The sequence below is a fragment of the Ahaetulla prasina genome, chromosome 12, assembly GCF_028640845.1.
Source record: "Ahaetulla prasina isolate Xishuangbanna chromosome 12, ASM2864084v1, whole genome shotgun sequence".
Classification (NCBI taxonomy): Eukaryota; Metazoa; Chordata; class Lepidosauria; order Squamata; family Colubridae; genus Ahaetulla; species Ahaetulla prasina.
Genome location: NC_080550.1, coordinates 27,332,130 through 27,352,899, shown reverse-complemented (window position 1 = coordinate 27,352,899; position 20,770 = coordinate 27,332,130). Strand labels below are relative to the sequence as shown.

At 45.3% G+C, this 20,770-nt stretch overlaps 1 long non-coding RNA gene across 1 annotated transcript in view; it reads right to left on the bottom strand.

The window, feature by feature from the left end:
• LOC131183984 (uncharacterized) overlaps positions 1-20,130 on the bottom strand; it is a 43,156-nt gene extending 23,026 nt beyond the window's left edge. Inside the window, exons 1-3 of the long non-coding RNA XR_009151896.1 lie at positions 19,898-20,130; positions 19,034-19,296; positions 17,737-17,876 (exon numbers count right to left, since the gene is read on the bottom strand). This is a non-coding gene — a long non-coding RNA (uncharacterized LOC131183984). The remainder of the gene's footprint in view (positions 1-17,736; positions 17,877-19,033; positions 19,297-19,897) is intronic.
• Between the last annotated feature and the right edge of the window lie 640 nt (positions 20,131-20,770).

The following is a 20,770-nucleotide window of genomic DNA, read 5'->3' as shown; positions in this document are numbered from 1 at the left end:
CCTTCCATTGAGGACCTGTATACTGCACGAATCAAGAAGAGGGCCGTGAAAATATTTGCAGATCCCTCGCATCCTGGACATAAACTGTTTCAACTCCTACCCTCAAACGACGCTATAGAGCACTGCACACCAGAACAACTAGACACAAGAACAGTTTTTTCCCGAAGGCCATCACTCTGCTAAACAAATAATTCCCTCAACACTGTCAGACTATTTACTGAATCTGCACTACTATTAATCGTTTCATAGTTCCCATCACCAATCTCTTTCCACTTATGACTGTATGACTATAACTTGTTGCTGGCAATCCTTATGATTTACATTGATATATTGATCATCAATTGTGTTGTAAATGTTGTACCTTGATGAACGTATCTTTTCTTTTATGTACACTGAGAGCATATGCACCAAGACAAATTCCTTGTGTGTCCAATCACACTTGGCCAATAAAAATTCTATTCTATTCTATTCTATTCTAATATCCTTCCTGTAAAAGACTACTTCAGCTTCAATCGCAACAATACAAGAGCAAACAATAGATTTAAACTTAATGTCAACCGCTTCAAACTTGATTGCAGAAAATATGACTTTTGTAATAGAGTTGTTAATGCTTGGAACTCACTACCTGACTCTATAGTCTCTACTCAAAACCCCAAAATCTTCAACCAAAAACTGTCTACTATTGACCTCACCCCATTCCTAAAAGGACTATAAGGGGCGTGCATAAGAGCACAAAAGTGCCTACCGTTCCTGTCCTATTGTTCTCTTCATTATAGTATTATATGCATACTTTTACTTATACTTTTATTTATATATATATATATATATATATTACTGGGTCTTGCAAGGAGAGCCTCAGAGCACGTGAAACCTCTTAGGCTTTGTGACCTTGGAGAGAAGCGGGGTTGCAGACCCTGGGAAGAGAGGCAATTGAAAGCTGGGGAACCAATAATGGTGGTAGCCAATTGCCTGCCAGGTTAGTATTCTGCCAGTTCAGGGATGGGTGCAAAACATTTCAGCTCCATGGCTCTTTCATCTCAGCAAAGCACCTAGATCAGGGGTCTCCAACCTTGGCAACTTTAAGCCTGGCGGACTTCAACTCCCAGAATTCCCCAGCCAGCAAAGCTGGCTGGGGAAATTCTGGGCGTTGAAGTCCGCCAGGCTTAAAGTTGCCAAGGTTGGAGACCCCTGACCTAGAGGATTCTGGGACATCAGATTTCTGCCTCTTAGCCTGATTTGAGGACAGGAGAAACAGTACTTGCAGAAAATAATACAATGGTTTGGTGAAACACTAATACTCCACAAAGTTCCTAGGTACATCAATGGCTACATAAATTTAATAAATAAATTTTGTTTTTTAAAAACATCTATGAAGTTTATTTCAAAAAAAACCCAGAAAAACCTAACACTTGCTCAGTATGATAATTATTGTTTAAACTGCATATTTGTGAACATTTCCTCTGCATGCCAATGTCGTTTTATTGATGATAGAAGGATGGCATGTGAAACTGAAAGAAGATTCTATCGTACAAAACCTTGGTTTTCTGTAACTTCAGCAGGAGTGAGAGAAAAGCTCTAATCAAAATGCTTGAAAAACAGAAATATTCACATCACATTATTCCATTTCATATTTGTGAAACCAGATGCAGAGATTATCAAAGCTCTTATTTCAACCTCCCCCTTTATATAAAAAAAAAGTGTTGTAGGATGTGATTCTCTACTACCAACTCATTCTCGTGCCATCTTTGAAAAACTCTGCTCAGTTCCAGGGACTTTCCTAGAAAAACTTCCCAGCAGGTTGGATACATCATGCCCAAAGGGTAGAAGCAGCAGGAAGACGGAGCAAAAGAGACTGAGGCACGATACTACTTGAAGAGGAATAGAAATGAAGATGCCATCAAATTTTAATAGGCCTTAGAAAGCCTCCCTGCTGCAGTCAGGTGCTTGGCTTCACAAATATGAATACTGACTACTTTCTTATGAGCAAGAGGAAAAAAATAGTCTAAAATTTAACCTGAATGATCAAAAGATATTGGTGCTTTAAAGAGAGTAAATTATCTAACTGTTACACGTTGGGAATTATAATCTTAGCAATGCACTTATTTTAATTTTTTCAATTCTAAGGAAAAAGACGAGTTTTTAAGAAGAAAAAAATAGAGAGCTGCTGCCAAGATTCTTTGGACAGGAACTTGTGAGGGAGACATGAGATTGCAGCTAATGTTTTATCTATTCTTCCTTTACCAGAAAGGACATCTGTCTTGACATCCACCCTTTGAGCAGAAAGTCAACTGGGGCTACTTTTTCCCTGGTGACCCAGAGAAGACATGCAAGGAGGGTAAAACAGACGTGCTTTTTCCTTCCCAGGCTACAAAGCTCATTTCTCGGGCAGCTTTCCATCTCCAAAGCAGCAAGCACGAAACAAGATGGAGAGATGCCTCCTCAGAACTGGAACCCCAGATACAGTCCAAGGGCAGCCATATGCCCAAGAATGAAAGGACCGGGCAAGAGGACATAAAAGCCACAGAGAAGACGAATGTTCTTGACGATCGGGAGCCACGAGTGGAAAGGGAAATAGCAGAAGGCCATGGAGAACATTATCACTTTGCCTCTTGCATGCTTAGGTGAACAGAGAAGAGTTCTTGTTTGGACACTTAAGCAATAATAATAACAACAACAATAATAATAATAATAATAATAATAATAATAATAATAATAATAATGATAATGATAATAATAATAATAATTTAATTTGTATACTGCCCTTCTCCCGAAGGACTCAGGGTGGTGCACAGCCAGAATAAAAATACAAAGAAAAAAACAATACATATAATATTAAGAACACCCCTTAAAAAACTTATTCAATTGGCCGAAAATTTAAAATATAATAACACCCTATAAAAAATTTACAATAATTTAAAACCCATAAAAACGCATTAAAAATTTTAAAATCAAGCCAGTCCAGCTAGACGGAATAAATAGGTTTTAAGTTCGCGGCGGAAGGTCCGAAGGTCGGCTAGTTGACGAAGGCCAGGGGGAAGTTCATTCCACAGGGTAGGAGCCCCTACAGAGAAGGTCCTCCCCCTGGGGGCCGCCAGTCGACATTGTCTGGCTGACGTCACCCTAAGGAGTCCCTCTCTGTGAGAACGCACCGGTCGCTGGGAGATAGAAGATGGCAGTAGATGGTCCTGTAAATATCCTGGTCCTAAGCCATGGAGCACTTTAAAGGTGGTCACCAATACCTTGAAGCGCACCCGGAAGACAACAGGCAGCCAGTGCAGTCTGCGCAGGATGGGTGTTACATGGGAGCTCCGAACCACTCCCTCTATCACCCGCGCAGCTGCGTTCTGGACTAACTGGAGTCTCCGGGTGCTCTTCAAGGGGAGCCCCATGTAGAGAGCATTGCAATAGTCCAAGCGAGAAGTCACGAGAGCGTGAGTGACTGTGCATAGGGCATCCCGGTCCAGGAAGGGGCGCAACTGGCGAATCAGGTGAACCTGATAAAAAGCTCTCCTGGAGACGGCCGTCAAATGGCCTTCGAAAGACAACCGTCCATCCAGGAGAACGCCCAAGTTGCGCACCCTTTCCATAGGGGCCAATGACTCGCCCCCAACAGTCAGCCGCGGCTGCAGCTGACTGTACCGGGGTGCCGGCATCCACAGCCACTCCGTCTTGGAGGGGTTAAGCTTGAGCCTGTTCCTCCCCATCCAGACCCGTACGGCTTCCAGACACCGGGACAGTACTTCGACAGCTTCATTGGGGTGGCCTGGGGTGGAAAAGTACAGCTGTGTGTCATCAGCGTACAGTTGATATCTCACCCCAAAACCACTGATGATCTCACCCAGCGGCTTCATATAGCTGTTGAACAGGAGAGGCGAGAGAATCGATCCCTGCGGCACCCCACACATGAGGCGCCTCAGGGTCGATCTCTGCCCCCCTGTCAACACCGTCTGCATCCGGTCAGAGAGGTAGGAGGAGAACCACCGATAAACGGTGCCTCCCACTCCCAACCCCTCCAACCGGCGCAGCAGGATACCATGGTCGATGGTATCGAAAGCCGCTGAGAGATCTAATAGGACCAGGGCAGAGGAGTAACCCTTATAGGAAAGTAAAGGTATAAGCAGAAGAAAGTTTGCGTGATTTTTATTTTCTTATCATAAATGCCTTTATGGGTTTCCACAGAAAACCTATGCAATAAGTGAAAAACTGTCAAAACCTTTCCAGAATGTCTCTTCTTCAATGGGACAGGCAACAAGTTGGGTTTCCAAGTTATAAGAACATTCAACTCTGTAATGATTATATGGCCCAGAGTGCTTTTTAGCAATGGGTTTTTTCTCCATTAGATGATAGATAGATAGATAGATAGATAGATAGATAGATAGATAGATAGATGATAGATAGATAGATAGATAGATAGAAAGAATTCTTTATTGGCCAAGTGTGATTGGACACCCAAGGAATTTGTCTTTGGTGCATATGCTCTGTGTACATAAAAAGACAAGATACACTCATCAAGAATCACAAGGCACAACACCCAGTGACAGTCATAGGGTACAATTAAGCAATCAGAAACAATATCAATATAAATCATAAGGATACAAGCAACAAAGTTACAGTCATACAGACATAAGTGGAAGGAGATGGGTGATGGGAACGATGAAAAGATTAATAGTAGTGCAGATTTAGTAAATAGTTTGACAGTGTTGAGGGAATTATTTGTTTAGCGGAGTGATGGCCTTCGGAAAAAAACTGTTCTTGTGTCTAGTTGTTCTGGTGTGCAGTGCTCTATAGTGTCGTTTTGAGGGTAGGAGTTGAAACAGTTTATGTCCTGGATGTGAGGGATCTGTAAATATTTTCACGGCCCTCTTCTTGATTCGTGCAGTATACAGGTCCTCAATGGAAGGCAGGTTGGTAGCCATCATTTTTTCTGCAGTTCTAATTATCCTCTGAAGTCTGTGTTTTTCTTGTTGGGTTGCAGAACCAAACCAGACAGTTATAGAGGTGCAAATGACAGACTCAATGATTCCTCTGTAGAACTGGATCAGCAGCTCCTTGGGCAGTTTGAGCTTTCTGAGTTGGCGCCGGAAGAACATTCTTTGTTGTCCTTTTTTGATGATGTTTTTGATGTTAGGTATCCATTTTAGATCTTGCGATATGGTAGAACCTAGAAATTTGAAGGTTTCTACTATTGATACTGTAGTCTGGTATTGTGAGAGATGGAAGAATCTCTCTTTCGCATTATTGTCCCAAAGGTGCTTTCTCAAGAGACAACTGGCCTTTCTGGTTTTTCTTTGAAGACGTCTCACTCCTCATCCAAGAAGCTTCTTCTGCTCTTTCACATTATTATTACACTCATATATTAGGCTCCTCAAGATCTTTTGAAAAACCATCAACTGCCTAATTCTAATCCCAAATGATGGATGATTGTTTGGCCGTTAAAATTAAACAAAGCAGATCCTATTCAGTTAAAGAATGAGTGGCTATCAAATATGTATATAACGTGTTTTTTAAAATGTGCTCTTATAAGAATTTCAAAAAAAGAAAGAAAGGAAAAGGAAATAATACTGATAGAAACTAAAGGGAGAGAGCAAGAGCGCACATATCTAATAAAGGCAAGTAAAATACGAGTGGAGAAGCAACAAATCTTGAATAACTCACTAATATAATATGGCCAATATCCAATTAACAACCAAGAATAAATATTTCACTTCGACTTTCTAGTCCAAACATGTCTCTGTTGAATCGTAAAATATTTACCTAGCACAATTAAAATCAGTAAGGAAAACCATATAACATTGGGTTTTTGTTTTTGTTTTTGAGGAAAAAAAGGTATGTTTTTGAGCAAATTAGAAGCAAGACAGGACTGGAAGCTGTGCAGTTGAGACCATTTTGTTAAGCTGTATTTCTTTTTCACTGTTTATCTGTCTGCAAGCTTTTAGGCAGGCTAAACATTAAAAAAACGAATTAATAAATGTTAATACTAGATTACTAAGTTATTTATAACTGAAATTGCTGTTAGTCACATCAGCTCTACAATACTTAAATTACAAAATGTTTCTAAAAGGTGTAGGCGGTGGTATGTTAATCAGCCAGCACAGCAGACGTCTGAGACAATTCCAGATATGTAACATTTTTTTAAAATGAAAATTTCAATTAGCAGTATTTATATGCAAAATTGGTTCTGTCTGCAAGCCGTGCTTTGTTATGGCATGCTCCTCCTCCCCCTTCAACACAACTGATCCCAATAGTTTTATTTTGGCACCCTCCTGGATGCCACCTCAGCTCCTCCAGGCATAGGACCCACCCAGCACCCTGCAGCCAAATATCAAGGAAAGAAGCCATTTTCACGAGCACCAGCAGTGCCTCAAATACCAGAACCATTGCAACAGTCTAGGGAATCATGTTGGTAACTAATGAGAAGGCCAGGAATCCTGGAGCCACTGAAATGGAGGGGTGGGTGGGGGAAAATCCCTTATTGAATTTATTCTGAAGCACTTTTCTGTTGATGTCACATGAGGTAAAGCTTCCAGAGCGGGCAAAAGAAGAAAACATTTGCTTAAAGATGTTTGCTACAGCAGGGTCCCGCTCTCCCCAAGCCCTGGGCCACAGGCTGTTCGGAACTGGTCCACGTTAAGTGGCAGATGAGCGTGCGTGGTGGTGGGGGCTCCATTTCATGAGTGGCAGGAACTCTCTATTGCACGCATGAAGCTCCATTGCACAGCCATACCCACCACTTGCACAAATGCCAGTCCGCAATGCCAGAATGGCAGTGAATGGTCACTGTACTACAGGATCAAGAAACAAATGCAAAAATTGACTAACGTTCTAAAATCGTAAGTAGAACCATAATTTATACAAAACAAGTTTTGAAATTATCTGGGACCAAGATCAGACAGAACCAGGAAAAATTAAATCTCTGGATAGGGGATCTTTGCTCATGGCTGAATTAAAGTGTTTTCCAACAGACAAGGAGCCTGCAGAAAACTACGTTGGGATAAAATTTACTGCCCAATTCTGATTCTGCCACAAGCATAAATGGAATTGGCAGGTGGCCCCAGCTCCTCCCCTCCCCTCTCCCCAATCTGATCCCCAGCAGTAAAGCATTGGTGACTCTCCTGGAGATGGGAAGGGACTGAGGAGCAAGCAGGATTAGCCAAGGGCTTCTTGGGTGGGTCCAGCCACCTGTTAAAAGTTTGCTCTGGGTCACTAGCAAAACTAGCTCTGGCTAATCCCCGGGCAAGTCAATATAATTAAAGTATAGAATTCTTCCTCCTTCCTATTAGTGCAGGTCATGTTGTCAAATTGAGTGTCACAATATTGTTGTGAGATGATGTCTTGACAGTCTGGCAAACACCTGCTGACGTGACCTTGGTTCTCACAGCTTGACTGCTTGATGTTTAAAATCCACATTCCAATTCCCCCTCCCCCTCCCCTCCCCCCATAGTTTGTTGGCAAGCTGAGAAGCAGGAAAAGTGAAAGCTGTTGTGACCCAGGCGCAAGTAGGTAGTAAGAAACTCAGTCCGTGAAAAAACAAACTTTATTCTAACAGCTGAGAATTATTTCATTCCCAGCATCATTCAACTCAAATTAAAACAAATGCCTCCCAACACAAATTCCTCAGTTCTCTCGCAAACCTTGCTCCAATTAGGCAAACTGCCAAAGGTCTTTCTTGGCAAACATTCACAAGTCACAAAAATAAAGGCAACATGTAGACAAAGCAGAAGATGAAGCAGAAGACGTAGCTACCAACGTTGTTTTCTGGCAAAGCTCAAACGCCAGTGCTGGTCTGTTTTAAGCCTTATGGGAGGGGCCAATCATCTCTTGGCCCTACTCCCAAGTTGTTCTCTTTGCTGGAGCTGCTCTTGCCTTCTGGCAGCTCTTCTCATGCGTGCATTAGGAACAGGCTCCTCCTGTTCTTCTGCCTCACTACTGTCAGTCTCTGGAGGCTCTGGAGTCCACACCTCACTCCCCAATGGCCCTGGTCTCACCTCAGCCTCATCGCTGTCCGATTCCGTTGCCAGCTCCGCAGGCTGCTGACGGACCACAACCAAAGCAGCCTGAATACACTTCGAAGCTTGAAACTAAGATTACTGCTACTGTTGTAAATGCATGCCCATTGCCAAATGTCTGAATTCTGATCATGTGCATCATGGAGATATTGCAATGGCCGTAAGTGTAAGTCACTTGTTTTCAGTGCCACTGTAACTTCAAACAGTCACTAAACAAATGATTGTAAATCAAGCTACCACTATGCTGGCTGAGGAATTCTGTACCTCAGCAGTCCCGAACCTTTTGGCCACCAGGGATCGGTTCTTTGGAGAGGTTTTTTTGGTGGACTGGCGGGGACGTAGTTTCGTGTGCTGCCTGCATCCCATGATGGGGCTTCCCTTGTTTGCACGGTCTGGTGTTTGACATGCCGTGGTCTTGTGCCGGTCCATGGATTGGGAGTCAAGGACCCCTGCTGTAGCTGGGGTCTTCAAGCTGCCCATATTGAGTAACGCTGGTCTGCCAAACAGCTCAGTTCATGCTGCAAATACCCAGGGAGAAGGAAAACAGGGCCGGAAGTTCCTTCCCAGTTTCTAAGATTCTATATTCACCTTAATCTTTGCACTGAAACCATTTTTACAGAACTTGGTTTCTCGGTTTCCTTCCCCGTGTTCCACTTGAGGGCTTTGCCATCTTCCGCAAGAAACGCACGCCACCAGAACACAGGCCATGACCGCGATGGAAGGCTGCCCCTGGTGGCATCCTGTGGAATAACAGGATCCTTTGAGGAAGGAGGCTAGAGGAAAGGGCCTTGATGCGGTGAGGCCTATCAAAGTCACTCTGCGCTTTAGCTTATTCCTAACGCAATCAGGGCAGTTGTTTTGAGTACCTTTTTTTCCCCATACTTTCCACTTTCTCCAAATTCAAATCTCTTTTCAGGAATGATTTGGAGCCTTTTGAGTCAACCAAACACACAAACTATAGCTAAAATTTATTTAGAAACCTGTCTATTTCTAGTCCATATTACTGTGGCATACTGCAATTCCACATCATCACGTATACAATAAACGTGTGTGTGTGTGTGTGTGTGTGTGTGTAGAATTTGTAAATGTGTGTTATGTAGGTGTATGGGTAGATATATACTTTCTTTTGAGAGCAGGCAACAGAATGTCATTATTAATGTCTGCCAGTGCTCATAGTAAAAAAATGACAAATGCTTTTCACGTTTACTTTTCTCCAAGAGTTTTTTTAAAATGCAAATTCCCGGGGTGCAGGCCCTGCTTTCAACATATATAGATGCTTTTTGAGGGCAGATTTTTATAAGAAAAAGCCAAACATTTCAATGTTCCTGCAGCCTGTCTAAATTGGGGTAACACTGACATCCCAATGACACTTTCTCAGTCAGTGTGCCAGCCACTCACCCGTCACACTTTTCTATATAGATAAAGATATATTTGTCCATAATGTCCATCTGTAGATATGCGTACAATTCAACTGGAGTTCTGATGCTGTTATTTCCAGGCACTTTCCCTACCTGGAGAAGGGGCTGCAAGCAGGTAGGAGCCATTTCCCCTCCAGCAGCTCCCTTAACCCAAGAACGTCTGTCCGCTTTCCCTTCTTATTTCACAGGACTTTCTTCATGATCCTGAAGTTATACCATTCTCCTTCTGGATGGGGTTGGGGTGGGGTAGGTGTAGACGTGAAAGCTCCAAGTGCAAAAATTGCGATACACTTTGTATGTGTAAAAACAGATCCACATGAATCAGCTGCAGTTAAATGCACAAACACCCCTTTCACGCACTTGCATCCGTTGAACTGTTGATAACAGGTAGAAAGATAATTAAATTTGTCTGGCATCACTTTCACCTACAAAGTCATTCTTAGCTTTGAAAACAATCTAAGACTAGTTGTTGCTGTGTGGCTCATGCAACAGATGGCATAAAGGTACCACCTCGGCAGCAGACTGACAGAAAGGGAAGAAGGAGACATGAATTATTCCCTATTTTCAGAGATGGCCCCATATTGAAGGCAGGCTGTGCATAGCCAGGTCAGAGAATGGAGCATCAAGGAAGTGCACGTTCAGAATGGAATTCAATATTTTGGGAGGGGAAAAAAACCCCATCCCTTCACGCCTCACTTCTTATCCTCCTGGACAGTTTTTGACTTCAACACTTCTAAGCATCTTTCAATTTTATGGCTTCCTTCCTAAAAATATATTCGCATATTGGCTGTGGCAGCAGCAAGAATAGAGACCGCAGCCCCATCCCCTAATTTTTCTGTTCTTGGGAAATGCTGCAGTTCCTGTTCAGAAGCTCAAGGCTTGCACTCGACATTCTGCCCTCCAGTTTTATCCCACCATCTCGGAGTTGTAATTCTAACCACAATCATTAGTAGCATTAGCAGGTCCCATGGGGGAGGGGGAGATGTGGGGGTGATTTGCCCTTGCACCCTTCTAGGTATTCTGACCCAGCTCCCCAAACATGACAAACCCTCTGAAGTGAACTCAAAGATTCCTTTATTAGGAGCCCCAGCAGCCCCAGCAAAAAGTTTCTCTATCCTCAGAGCTAGGGTGGGGCTCTGCTAGCAGCGGTGCCTTTTCCGTCCCAAGGACCGGCACATAGATTTCCACTGCTCTCCTCTCCTCTGCCTTCTGCGCATCCTTGTGTCAGGCACTGGACCCAGCTGTTCCTCCTCTTCCTCATCAACCACCTCCAGACCTGGGGGCTGTTGACTCTCCATCTGAGGGCTGACGGATGGCCCAGGCTCCGCCTCTCTCTCTCTCTCTCTGTCTCTCTCTCTCTCTGCCAGCTCCACTCCCTCTTCCCACTCGGAGCTCTCAGGTTGCCTTGATGCTGACCCTGACTCCCACGCCTCCTCTGATTCGGCTGCTGGGGTGGCTGGCGGCCGACAGGCCACACCACCATGGCTCAGAGTGTGATTGAGCCAAGGCTACTCAGCTGGTTTCATGCCCAAGGGAAGACCTGAACTTACCATCTCTTGGTTTCTAGCCTGACCCCTTCAGCATTAAACCAATCCGGATCTCCATTTCTTTGACAATGGTGGGCTTTGCAAGGGGTCATCTTCCCCATAGTGAGAAATTATTCTGGCCTTTTCTTTTTGCAACCTGATAAGTTCTTGCTTAAGTCCCCATTTGGCCTCTCAGCTGTGCCACTGCCAAATTCCCAAAATCAGCCTGCAAAAGCTTTGGGTCAAAGTTGTATTGGAATGGGGCAACTCGCTGCGTGGCTACTCAACCGCAGGACAATTCAACGTTGGTTAACTCAACACAAGTTAGCTGTACTCTAGGCCCGTTCCTCTCTTAATATGATTAGGGTGATGATCCACCTCAGGTCCCAGATGGAGGAACAGGTGGCTTCCAATAGTTGGAAGGACCAGGGCTTTGGCACTGGAGCCATACTGGAACAGAAGCTGTCTCCCTTTGCAAAAGATGGTTACTTGATCACTTCCGCTAGCTGGTAGCCCAGCTTCCAATTGTGCCCTGGGCTTGGGGAGAAGGAGTTCTCCTTTGGCAGGCTGCACTGGACCCCGACAGATCCTGGGCAGGGAGAGGGGCAAGCAGGGACTGTGACAGGGCGACTTGCTCCCGATGGCCATCGCTATGAAGGTGATAAAGTGTCCAGCCCAGGACAATAACTCTCACTTAGCCTGCCTTCTGCAGGGGATGGGGAGGGGAGGGCGCTGGAAAGCAAGGCAAGGAAGCCTTCAGAGGAGTTTGGGCTTGTGGGAACTTTTGCCTCCCTTAAGCCAGGCTGGCTTTGGAAACCAGAGTGGAAGGCCTGGTTTAGTTAAACATACACCAGTATAACCACAGCCTGCAAATTCAGCGCAGCCAGTACCCCTTTCCCACATGCCAGTAATGTGTTGTTGTGATGAACTCTGACAAAAAGCAAGGGAGGGCAGGTGGCTTGAAATTCTGAAGCAGCCCAGAATAATGGGAAAGTTGTGGAATGTACTTCTAGTGGCCAGCAAACAATTCCTGCAAGAATTAAAATGAAAGAGATTGACAGATCGACAAGGGTTCACCCGGAACCTACTAAAATAGATAAGAAATGTCCAAAGTAATTGCTTTTAAAATATGCATGCCACCTTCATTATCAGTGGGAAAGGTAACTCAATGTGGAAAAAGTTAATTCAGGAATCAATCTGGGAATTTTCTCTAGCAAATGTGCAAAAGGCTCATACTGGGGCCAAGCAGGAAGGCGGACTGCAGTAAAAGATCCAAAGTACAGACAGACAATATTCAGACAATTCTCTTCTTTTCATTCCACAGAGAGAGACAGAGAGAGTGAGTTTTTCTTCCCCTACAGACATTTGCAAGGAGGGGCTTTAGCTTCACTTTTCCCATCAACCTTCATCAAGATTGCTTTTAGCAGGGGAAAAGTGCAGTTTTCTTCATAGATTGGCGGGGGGGGGGGCGGCATTCAAGCATTTTCCCCATCAAGTTCACTGCTCTTCCATTGCAAAAGCAATTTTGGTGGTGGGTGGAGAGAAGAGAGAGAATATGAACACTGACACCCCCACCTCATGTCTGGCAGCCATCCTGACAAGCCTGCAGTTTTCTCATATTAGTAAAAATGAGGAAACAGCTGACTTAATTCTGCTCTCTGAGCTGATCACAGATTAGCTGGGCACAGAGGAAAAGGGACTTCCATTTTTCCAGGGATACATCAAGCATCTCTTGCAAAATGAAAGTGATTGGTGATCAAGAGATTTTAAAAGATCTACACGTGACTGATTAGGTACCGTTACTGTTATGTATTTGAACTTTAAGAGGGAAGTTTGGGCGGGAACTAGCACGTTGCTGATTGGCTGATGCCTCAGCCAAAATAGTATTTAAAGAGGGGTTTTTGCTGTTGGTCTTTTGCTGGGTCACAATAAACTAAAGAGCTGTTGTCACTTGTGTGGTCTCCTGCCTCGTCATTGCCCAAACTTAACATTGGTGACGAAGGTGGGATACTGAGGCAGCGAGACCAGGAAAAGAGCTGAAGGAGTACGGATTCGCAAAACCCAGCCAGTATCGGAAGCGGTTACATAGCCATGTCCAGCTATACACCGCCAGCGCCATTTGACCCTGCCAAGGAGAAATGGGGGTCGTACATGGCCCGCTTCGAGTGTTTCCTCGAAGCAAACGAACTACAGGGAGTCTCGGACAATTGGAAGCGTGCTTACTTCCTGAGTCACTGCGGACCAGAGGTTTTCGATACCGCCGAGTCGCTGTCAGAACCAACGCCGGTACAGTCGGTACCATGGCAAACGCTGCAAAGGACACTGAAGGCACACTACGCTCCGGTGTCGTCGAAGTTTGTTCAGCGTTTCGAGCTAAGACAGCAAGTTCAGCGCGAGGGCGAATCTATAAGCGTGTACATGGCTGCATTGAGGAAAGCCGCGACCCACTGTTAGTACCGGGATTTGGATGACTCTTTACTGGAACAACTCATTTGTGGGGTCCGAGACATTCGTTTACAGAGGCGGTTGCTGTCCAAAAGCAACCTGACCCTAGCCCTGGCCCTGGACGAGGCCAGGGCACACGAGATGTCCACCAAAGCGGCGGAGACTCTACAGAAACCGAACACACCGAACACCGGCACAAAAGCAGTGCCAGTCCACAGCGAGGTCGTTGAGGCCGAATCCGGGGGCGAGGAAGAAGAAGAGGTCTTCTATACCGGGAGGTCGGAGAGAGGCGACCGGGACGAGTGCGTGAGCTGCGGAGACCAACACCAACGACAAAATTGCAGATTCAAGGACGCAATTTGCCAGCGGTGCGAAAAGAAAGGGCACATCGCACAAGCCTGTCGAGCCCCACAACCGTCCCGCCCAAAATTCAAACCAGCCAATCAGCAGAACGCTGGACCGACGAAACGGCCAGGGATTGGCTCATCCAAGAGAGGCGCGAAATTGAACCAAACAACTGTACGAGTGGGCCACGCATCAACGTGAATAGAAAAGAAGATATTCACACAGACGCACATCAAAGGAGTGCCGTGTAAGATGGAGGTGGACACCGGATCGTCGATCATGATCATGTCCTGGGACACCGTCGCGAGGAACCTGCCAGAGGTCGCGAAACGCCAACTGCAAACCCAAAAGCTGAGAGTGCAAGACAACCAGGGAAACCGGATCCCTGTTCAAGGAGTCACGTCCGTCAAAGTGAGATACGGAAACCTAAAGAAAACTCTACCGGTCACCATCGTAGATGGAAACCTTCCAAGTTTGCTGGGCCTGGACTGGTTCAGAGCCCTGGGGATGGAAGTGACCGGGGTTCACAGAAACGGAGTCACCCTAAAGGATGAACTGCTGAAAGAGTTCGAGGACGTCTTCCAGACTGCCTGGGCAAATACGTGGGGACCCCTATTTCGTTTAACTTAGATCCCCAGGTGGCTCCCATTAGGTTAAAGGCTAGGCGGGTACCCTTCGCCCTTAGCCCAAGATAGACCGGGAGTTAGACAAACTAGTAAACCAGGGCATAATAGTTCCCGTCGACCATGCCAAATGGGAGACACCGATTGTGACCCCAGTCAAACCGGACGGATCAGTCCGGATTTCCGCTGACTACAAAGCAACGCTTAACAAAGCATTGCAAAAGAGCACATACCCTGTTCCCGTAGTGCAACATCTGTTGCACTCATTGGGACAAGGGCAGGTCTTCGCCAAACTCGATTTGGCCCAAGCCTAACAACAATTACCCATAGACAATGACACAGCTGAGGCACAGACGATTGTAACGCATCGAGGCGCATTCAAATGCACTCGACTCCAGTTTGGAGTCAGCGTAGCCCCAGGGTTGTTCTAAAATCTAATGGAACATCTGCTACAAGGAATACCGGGGGTCGTGCCATATTTTGACAACGTACTAGTTTCAGCAGAGAACCTAGATGAGTTAGGGGTCAAATTACGGAAGGTCTTGGGCATTTTCAGGTCTGCTGGACTTAAGGTCAAGCTCAACAAATGCCAGATAGGAGTCAAATCCGTAGAATTCTTGGGTTACCAAATAGACAGAGAAGGCATCCACCCCACGGAGAGCAAAGTGCGAGCCATCAAAAAGGCTCCGGCTCCCAAAAATAAGGCTGAATTACAGGCATTTTTAGGGTTTGTGAACTTCTACGTGGTTTTCTTGCGAAATAAAGCAACAGTAGCAGAGCCGCTGCACAAGCTATTAGCAAAAAAGGCTGCTTGGACGTGGGGCAAGGTTGAGGCCAGAGCATTCGAGGGCGTTAAGAACCTTTTGTCAAGTGATAGCCTGCTAATCCAATATAACGGGACATTACCACTAGTGCTAGTCTGCGATGCGTCACCCTATGGGGTAGGGGCTGTCCTCAGCCATAGGCTGCCGAACGGATCGGAAGCCCCCATAGCATATTTTTCCCGCACGAAGTCAGCAGCAGAAAGAAACTATAGCCAGTTAGACAGAGAGGCCCTGGCCATAGTTTCAGGAGTCAAAAAATTCCACGAATACCTATTTGGGCGCCATTTCGAAATAGTAACAGACCACAGACCATGTTAGGACTCCTGGCGGGGGACCGTCCAACCCCGGTTGCCCTATCACCCAGAATGACCCGTTGGACTATTTTCCTGGCGGCATACTCGTACAAATTGCCCCACCGTCCAGGGAAGGACCTAGGACACGTGGACGCTTTGAGTAGATGCCCGCTACCAGAGACAATCAAAGACCTGACTCCGGGAACACCCATCCTACTAATTGACTCTCTAGACTCCGGGCCGGTCACTTCTAAGGAAGTGACTAGGGCATCGTACAGAGACGTTATTATAAGGACTGTAATCGGTTGGGTACAGAGGGGATGGCCCGATGCACCGGGGGATCGTTTCAAAGACTTTACCAAAAAACGCTCGGAATTGTCGGTTCAAGAGGGTTGTCTGTTATGGGGGGATAGAGTGGTTATCCTGGAGAAACTGTGAGAAAACGTGTTGGAACTGTTACATGTGGGTCACCCAGGGATTGTGAGAATGAAAAGCCTTGCGAGGAGTTATGTGTGGTGGCCACAAATGGATAAAGACATTGGCGACAGGGTAGGAAAATGCCAGGCCTGCCAAGAGTCAAGGCCACTACCCCCGACAGCCCCCATAAGGGAATGGGAGAAACCCCAGGGTCCTTGGTCCAGGATCCACATAGACTTTGCCGGGCCATTCCATGGGCAAACATTTTTAATCGTGGTAGACGCATTTTCAAAGTAGTTAGAAATCTTGCTTATGAAATCCACAACAGCCGAAGCCGTAATTACAACATTGCGGCACCTTTTTGTAACGCACGGATTGCCAGACACCCTAGTGTCTGACAATGGCTCGCAATTCACGGCTACTCAATTCGAGGGGTACTTAGCAGAAGAGGGCATCCGACATGTCCTCTCGGTGCCTTTCCACCCGGCGACGAATGGACTTGCAGAACGATTCGTTCGCAGTGCCAAGGAAGCTCTATCCAGAATAACCCCCGGTGATTGGCAAGCCAAAATCGATACCTTCTTAGCGGTACAACACAGAACCCCCTGTGTAGCCACAGGGCACAGCCCATCCGAACTATTGATGGGTAGGAAACTCAGGTGTCCATTAGATAGATTAAACCCAACATATTCCCCTGACAGGTACCAAGGCATCCAGGAAAAAAACCAGGGAAATGGCAATGGGTGATTCAGTGTGGGCACATAACTATGGTGAAGGCCCAGCATGGCTTAAAGGAAGGATCACTGGAGTAACAGGTCCAAAATCATATATAGTGGACATGGGGGATGGCCGAGTATGGAGGCGCCACATAGATCAATTACGAAGAAGAGTACAAAATAAATCAGAAACCGCGCAACCAGACCCTGACTACCAAATATTTGAACCAACAGCTAACTCAGACCCACGGCGATCGGAGGACTTATCTGAATTTGTAGAAGTCCAGTGACGCCAATCGGCTCCTCCAGAAGACTGCAGGGACGACTCTGCAAGTAATCCAGGGCCGGAGGGCCTAGAGGAGGAGCTGGGAGGAACAAACTATCCCTCCGACCAGCTCGACTCACTCCCAGGGAATGAATTGCGCAGGTCAGAAAGAGTTAGGAGACGCCCTGTCTACCTGCGTGCCTACGTGGAGAAATAACATGCAAATTCCATGCAAAAAAGGGGCTCAATGCGTTCTGGGAGGGGAAGAGTGTTATGTATTTGAACTTTAAGAGGGAAGTTTGGGCGGGAACTAGCACGTTGCTGATTGGCTGATGCCCCAGCCAAAATAGTATTTAAAGAGGGGTTTTTGCTGTTGGTCTTTTGCTGGGTCACAATAAACTAAAGAGCTGTTGTCACTTGTGTGGTCTCCTGCCTCGTCATTGCCCAAACTTAACAGTTACCTGTGTTGATTCTTTGCAACCACATAGATTTTCTGCATCACAATCTGTCCCTAACCTTCAGGTCCTTCAGGTCTCCCAATACTGTAATTCATCTCCACCCTAATTTGCTGCTGGTTGTTCTTGTCTCTTTTCCTTCCACCTTTCCCCATATTAGGAAGCTGGGTCTTCACATAACATGTCTGAAGTAAGATAAGTTGAGCCTGATCACTTGTGCCTTGAGTGAAAACTCTGGGGTGATTTGTTCAATGATCTGTTTGTTTTCTTGGCTGTCCACAGTATTCCCTCCACATGGAGGGAAGTAAGCAGTCGGGTACCGCAAGGTTCCGTCTTAGGCTCAGTACTCTTCAATATCTTCATAAATGACTTAGATGAAGGAATAGAAGGGAAACTTACTTACCAAATTTGCAGATGATACTAAGCTGGCAGGAATCAAGATCACGTGAAGTGTTAGTGCCACTTTATAATGCCTTGGTAAGGCCACACTTGGAATATTGCATCCAGTTTTGGTCTCCACGATGTAAAAAAGATGTTGAGACTCTAGAAAGAGTGCAGAGAAGAGCAATAAAGATGATTAGGGGACTGGAGGCTAAAACATATGAAGAACGGTTGCAGGAACTGGGTATGTCTAGTTTAATAAAAAGAAGGACTAGGGGAGACATGATAGCTGTGTTCCAATATCTCAGGGGTTGCCACAAAGAAGAGGGAGTCGGGCTGTTCTCCAAAGCACCTGAGGGTAGAACAAGAAGCAATGGGTGGAAACTGATCAAAGAAAGAAGCAACTTAGAACTAAGGAGAAATTTCCTGACAGTTAGAACAATTAATAAGTGGAACGACTTGCCTGCAGAAGTTGTGAATGCTCCAACACTGGAAATTTTTAAGAAAATGTTGGATAACCATCTGACTGAGATGGTGTAGGGTTTCCTGCCTGGGCAGGGGGTTGGACTAGAAGACCTCCAAGGTCCCTTCCAACTCTGTTGTTATGTTATGTTATGTTATGAATAACCAACATCCTAAAAGATAGTCTCAAGATCTAGATGGATCTTGACAGACTTGAACACTGGCCCTAACTAACAAAATGAAATTCAATGTAGAGAAAAGTAAAATCTTACACTTAGGCAAGAAAACCCCAAAGTACACATATAGACTGGCCGAAGCCAGGCTTAATAGCAGTAACTGTGAGAGGGATCTTGGAGTCCTAGTGGACAACCAGTTAAACATGAGTTAGCAGTGTGTGGCGGCAGCCAGAAAAGCCAACCCTAAATTGGATTAACAGAGTAATACAATCAAGATCAAGTGAGGTACTAATACCACTCTATAAAGCCCTAGTAAGACCACACCTAGAGTACTGCATCCAGTTTTGGTCACCACTATAAAAAAGATGTTGAGACTCTAGAATAAGTGCAGAGAAGAGCTAAGATGATGAGGGGACTGGAGGCTAAAACATACGATGAATGGTTGCAGGAACTGGGCATGGCTAGTCTAGTGAAGAGAAGGACCAGGGGAGACACAATAGCAGTCTTCCAGTATTTGAGGGGCTGCCACAGAGAGGAAGGGGTCAAGCTATAACTACTGTAGCAAGCAAGGTCATAAAATAGGACAGAATTCACTTAACAAATGTCTCAGGGCTTAGCAGGGCTCATAAGTGGAGGGCTACCAATACTCTCACCCTTTGGGTGAGATTCTTGCTTACTTACCTTCTTCAATCTATCTTCAAGGGAAATTTTATTCTCTGGATTATCCTTGTTTTTCTTCTCAGAAACGGTTTGAATTTTTCTGAATCTTTCATAAAATGTGGAATCCAGTATTCATGGTGGAATCTGACCTAACCAGGAGAAAGTGGAGCATCCTGTGGATTTGCCTTTTCTGCAACCATATTACACTGCCTCTCAACCATCCATCCATCCATTTACAAGAAGGAGGGGCCATCCAACTCTAAAGTGATTCAGGGCGGCTTATGCTAAAATTTGAAAACAAGTGAAAAATTATTTAATTTTAATTTCCCATCCACTTTTCCAGTATTAATCATCATGACAGCCAATCTCCACCTATACTTTTGCTTCCAAAGTCTGTTTAATTCCCTTATTGGCAAGTCAGTATTATCTGTTGTCCATATTTTTGGTCTTTCATTTCTGTACATTGATCAACTCTACTTTAGTTCAGTATTAAGGAATTGCAATGAACGGCTGACAGCTTCTTGCATGCTGTCCTGAACCCCCAGGGTCAATCCATGGGGAAAGATGCATGAATATGCATAGGGGAGGGAGGAATGTCTACTAATGGTTTGATTTATATTCTGCCTTTCTCCTGGCACACACATAAATTGCTCTCCTGTTTTCCCATAACCCTACCCCTTTGGGCTGAGCGCAACTGGCCCCAAAGCCATCTATGGATTTCCATGATAAAAACTGGAGCTGAACCTGGGCCTCCCCAGATTTAGTCCAAAACCATAATCACTATACAAGGCAACCTGGTCGACTTCAGCAAAGTATCCGACAAGTACAGATATTTGCAGAGAGAAGGGCTGCTTGGAGGCAACTTCTGTAAACATAATGACTCACTTTAAAAGCAACTTTTGAAGGAGGCAATCAGCTGTTAATGAAAGATTTCTTTCTAGCAGCTCTCTTGGTCATGGAGATTTCTCTGAAAGCAAGACAAATGAAGACCCTGCAGGTGAGCAGAATAAGATCAAGTATTTCACATTTCCAGATTTTCAAGCCCTGCTCATGATTCAAAAGGGTTTACTCAAAAGCAGGATCCTACAAGGTTCTTTGTAATCACGATGGAGGGCCTTTCTGGCAGGCCTTTCCTTCATGGAGGAAGAAAACACTCTGCAAATAAGCCTTTTGAAGGACCACGTGCAACTCCAGCCCTTAAAAAGCAACCCAATTAAGCTAGGCATAATATATCTCTTAACTATTCAAAAACACCCACAAGAATGGTGACATCCTGAAAAAAAATTATCAGCATGCAGGATTGTTTCTATCCCTAGAGCAGTGAGTTTTTAATCCAACTCACAAGGACACACTCAATAAAAGCTGAGGACTTGAGATTACTCTGGTTTCAAATTGCCAAGGTTCAACTCTTCCTGAAGACGCAGGCTTCCTCTTCCTAAATGCACCAGCCCGTTTGGTAGCTTGTTCACTACACCTTTGAAAAGCAAAACCTCCAGACTTGTTACTGAAAGGGAGACATCCAGGCCTTGAATTGGCATGGAATAGTAGAACTGAGACCATGTTCCTTATGGCATCTCAAGATGCCTTGTTCGCTATTCCTGGGACGTTGGCCTCTGAAAAGGAGAGTGGAAAGCTATTTCAAAAGTTTTTAAGTATGGGATCCTATTGGAAGCTGTTGACTGAAGGGCATCAACCACAAATGCAGCCTGTAGATCAGAGTCCACTGTCCATAAAGCTCAGCTGGTGGCCCTGGGATCT